The 4,904-nt window shown below is 38.6% G+C and overlaps 1 protein-coding gene across 22 annotated transcripts in view; it reads left to right on the top strand.

The window, feature by feature from the left end:
- ATXN1 (ataxin 1) overlaps nt 1-4,904 on the top strand; it is a 521,647-nt gene that overhangs the window by 337,775 nt on the left and 178,968 nt on the right. The gene's annotated exons all lie outside the window — the stretch shown is intronic.

The following is a 4,904-nucleotide window of genomic DNA, read 5'->3' on the forward strand; positions in this document are numbered from 1 at the left end:
AAATGGGAATGGTAATAATAGTACCTGAAGTTGTGGTTGTGAGGATCATGTATCTGACACATAAGAATTGTTAAATAAATATTATCTATCTCTCTATCTATATATACATATATATTTATATATGTTTGTATATATATGTGTATATATATTTATATGCATATATGCATGTTATGTAACTGTTAGTATTATTATTATTGTTGTGCCTATTTAATTTTTCTACCCCTCCCTCTAATTTTCTTTCATTGACACTGCCCCGCTGCTGATCATCCTTCCTTTCTTCCATCAAGCTGTTTTTCTTGCACCTCGGTCTTTGGCAGGGCCTGTCAGTGAGCAGCTCCTTCTGGGAGTTGATGTCAGAGCTGCTTCCTGAATTGGCTGGCCGGGTTGAACACATAGCAGGCACACCCTTTCCCCCCAACCTCTTCACCTCCTCAAATGCCAGCCTCCCTCAGCACAATGGCAACAGCAGCATCAATGAAAGGAGGGGGGTGAGGAAACAACCCTGAACACCCACAAGTTCTGAAAGGAAAATGTTAATGAGCCTCCTGTTAGTGGTGTTTTGAGGTTGCCCAGAAGCTCCCCAGGGCTGTTCTAGTCCTTGAGGCAGGATTGCCACATGGGTGGAAGTGATACACTGCTGTGTACTTGAGCAAGGATAAGCTATTTTAAAATCCTGGTAGAGAGTAGATGGAAAATTTTGACATTCTGTTTGAAGTTGTGAATGAGTTGGTTTTCAAGCTGCCTTTACCCCCTATGTACTAAAAGCTTCAGGGCCATAGTCCTTTTTTTTCCCTATCAGAAACCATGTGGTTGCTGACAGAGATAAAACTGGAACTTGCAGCTCTTTGAAATTATTGCCCTTCACTTGGGATAGTTTATACATTCACATGAAAAGGCCACAGCAAGAACAGAGACCCCCCCCCTGGAAAAATTGTTGCTTCCAAGCATTGGTCACTCTAGCATTACAAATTGAGAGTCTTGGATGGGAGCCATATTCTGTAATTAAAACTGCCTTTCCCTGATGATGTACCTCTAAAATAGCCCTTGTGCAAGCCATACTTCACAAGTGTCTTGGTTGCTCCTCTTGTCTTCTTCACTGTACAGAGGTATTATGATGTGGACATTCTTCAAGTTGAGGAGGTTCAATAATTAATATGTATTACCATTGCAACTAGTATGTAACTTGCTGTGTAATCAATCTTGAAGGAATAAGAGTCAAGCTCCAAATAGTCCTTAAGTAACATCTACAATAGCTTTGAATGCTTCCACATTAGTTCTAGGGAAACTGAAGCACAAAGTAATAGCTCATTCACTTTTTATCCTTTTTAATGGTACCTCCCTTGGAATGTTGTATAGACCTTGAAAAGATTAATAAACAATTTTAAGTTAACAATTCTTCTTATTGCAAAATATTCAACTGAAAAAATATTTAAAAAAATATTATATCTTTCTATCAGTTCTGAATTGTGCTAGTAAAATTCTGATGAACTTATTTACTATATAGATTCTTGACCTGAGTCAGAGTATACATTTTCTCACAAACTCTGAAAATTGAAATTGACTCATTTTCAAGAACAAAATAATTCTATTGCATGATTTAGAAGAAGTAATTTTCAATTAGGAGAAACCCCCTACCCACTTTTTCCTAAAAGGTAATGAAGCTTCCTGCTTGAGGCTCAAGCGGTAGTGTTTTTAGGCTTTGGGGTTTTTTAAAACCATTTCTATTTTCATAATCCTGCTTGTTTTATTTATAAATAATTGGTCAGAACAGTACAGAGGTATCTTTACCTAATCTTTTTATAAGTAATCTAAAACATTGGTTATATTTAAAGAATGGTCTTCTTCCTCCTTTGAGAACTTTCAAAATTAGTTGTTCCTAAATCTTTATTCAGGCAGCAAGCTAATGTATTGAATAGGGTACCAGGATTGAAGAGAGGGAGACCTGAGTTCAAATCTAGTCTTAGATGCTTACTTAGGCAAGTCTCTTCACTTTATTTGCCTCCATTTTCTCATCTGTAAAATGAATTGAAGAAGGAAATAGTGAATCACTGCAGTATTTTTGTCAAGAAAACCATTCAGATGGGGTCATCATGAGTAGGACCTGACTGAAAGAACTAAATGACAGCAACAGAGCTTCTAGTCTAATCTTCTATCCAGTTTCCTCTTCAAATCCTGTTTTTTTTTTCCTGCCAAAATTCATCAAATCGATTCTTTATGCTTTTGCCTCCCCATTTACCTTCTAGTTCTCGAAGCCTCATCCACTTGTTACAATGTTAAAATCTTCCTATCATACTGGCATAATTTGCCACTCTTTTTGGCTTTTTAGACATATCTTCATTGATGCTGCATATCATCAGGGTATGACATCATGTATGTGATGGTCAGGATGCTGATCCCTTTCATGCTTAGCAATGTGCAAAACCCTCTCTATTTAAAAGTTTTTAAAAGTTTCTACTAAGTTATTCTTTAATTCATTTCCTTTTTTTTTTTCTCAAAGCCTTTGAAAGCTTGCAAAGAAATGAAAAGTTGTAATTTCTCCAGGGCTAAAATCCAAGGCTTTGATAGGCAGTCCTGATGCCTGGGGCTACTACGTGTTGCTACTGGTTATAAGCAATGGAGAACAAAGAGAACTGGGCACAAAACTCATTCTCTTCCTCTACCATGGCAAGCCCTAGTTTCTAAAGGGGATGGCTTTATCTGAACAAAGAGTTTTTTCCCCCTTTTTGGCAACCTTGGCTGCCCCTCATTCTTCTCACTTCCATCTTTCTGCTTAAAGATTTCTTTTCAGGAAACTTGGTCATATTGTATCATTTTTCCACATGGAAACTCTTTTTAAAGGAGAGGGTGATGCATTTTCTCATTGGCATTTGTAATTGTGAGGGGGGAGGGGTCTCCTGAATGATTGTATTGGATTCACAAAGGGCATGCTCTGTGTCAACTCATCCCTTTTCTTCTTAAAAACTGTTGGTATCTGAGAGTTTCAGCTTTTCAACCCCTTCAGCCTTGAGGCTCTGGATTGTTGGGTGAGGTAAGAGGTAGCTACAGGTTAAAGTGTGGGGCATGCTGCCTCTAGAGAGATCAGTTAACTGGCAATCCATATATTGATGGCAAAGATCAGAGTTTGCAATCCAGGCTCCACAGCTGATCTATTGTTGTGTTCTATTGGTGATGCAATTAACACCTAGCAATGTGCTGACACACCTCTCAGGATGCACAAGGGGGTAGCAATGGCATCAGGAGTCCTTGGGAGGGTCAGAAAGGAGTTAAGAGTGTAACTCCTTCACAAGAGGATTTTCCATTTCCTTAAGCTGGGCAGGGTTCCAGGAATAGAAGTAGGTATCTTGAGAGTGCCATTTACTATGGATCATGGCCCATAGAGCCCTACTGGTTGCGTTATCATCCCATGGAGAATAATAAAGGCATTCGTGTCTGTTCCAGGTTTGTTAGCTGCCTGTAGAGTACAGTAATGGCCAGGCCAGGGTGTTATGTGATCTCAGAAAATGAGATGGTATCAATTTTTTTCTTGTGAACAAGGCTCATGTTTCTAGCTGCTAATCAGTACTGGCATTCAGAGTAATGGGCTTAGATAGATGTTTGGAAGGCATCTGTAGCACATAGGTCAAGAGTGAGGAGAGCTGAAATACTACAATTACATTTGACTCTTTTTGGGGTTGCAGCTCTGCTCAGCTCCAGTAATTTGTCCAAATAATCCTATAAGGGCTGCTAGGTGGTACAGTAGATAGAGTACTGGCCCTGGAGTCAGGAGTACCTAAGTTCAAATTCCACCTCAGACAATAATTACCTAGTTGTGTGGTCTTGGGCAAGCCACTTAACCCCCTTTGCCTTGCAAAAACCTAAAAAAACCCCAAAACATAAATAATCCTATAAAGTAAAACTCCTTATTTATACTCTGACTTCATTTTTTTCCTTTCTGCCTATTTTTCTCCCTTTAATCCCATCCAATGAGAGAATTAATTTATCTTCTTATTTCTGATATTGGTGTGATTAGAAAGAAACCCTACGGATCAATACTTAAAACTTCCTGGACTGTTTGTCCATTTACTTGGGTCTCTGACTGGACAGCAGAGCTTCTTTTGAATGTCTTGAGGATTTCCCTTCTACATGTGATCTATGGTACATGTACCAAGGCCACCTCAAGCTTATATTTCTGCAAGGAAAATTCTTAGGAGTTATTCTGAGTACCTTAGCATAAATACAGACAGTTTTCCACAGAGGAAAAGGATAACTAATTCTTCCTACATATAACCTTCAATGTTTTGTCAGGATGCAAGGTAATGCTACCAATGAATGGGCTATTTTAAGGAAGAACTCTTTTTTCCTTTTTATTTCCATTGTAAGAGGGTCTGAGGTCATCTCAGTTTACTGTGCATTCTCATTTCTCTGGTTCCAGACCATACTTAGGGAGATAACTTCATTTCCTTGCAATGGAAACTAGTTATAGTATAAGAGGAAAGATAACAAAAAGCAGAGGGTAGAGCTAAAGGGAAGAAAAGGTTTTTTTAGGTTGTATTTTTTTAGTGGAAGGAAATCAGAGTTGGTTGCAAATGAGTATTAACAGGATGCTTTTGTTTATATAAATTTCTTGAAAACAAAAATGAAAAAAGACAGTATGCCCAGGCGGATCCCTGTTCTCACTTGTCTTAAGAGTTTAAAAAGTGGCACACTCTGGGTGAGGAGGCAGCAAACACCTGCCAGGAGTGTCTTGAGGGTTTTAGGTGCCTAAAAAGTTGATGATAAATGTTCTTCATTCACCAGTAAATGAGTGATGAAGATAATTCTCCCAAGTCAACCTGAACAATAAAAATAATTAGAATGTGTTCAACTAAGGGCTGAATGAAAATCCAACTTTTCCCAAATTCTATCACAGCTGGGGGGGGGGGGGG

Source organism: Macrotis lagotis, chromosome X (assembly GCF_037893015.1).
Source record: "Macrotis lagotis isolate mMagLag1 chromosome X, bilby.v1.9.chrom.fasta, whole genome shotgun sequence".
Classification (NCBI taxonomy): domain Eukaryota; kingdom Metazoa; phylum Chordata; class Mammalia; order Peramelemorphia; family Peramelidae; genus Macrotis; species Macrotis lagotis.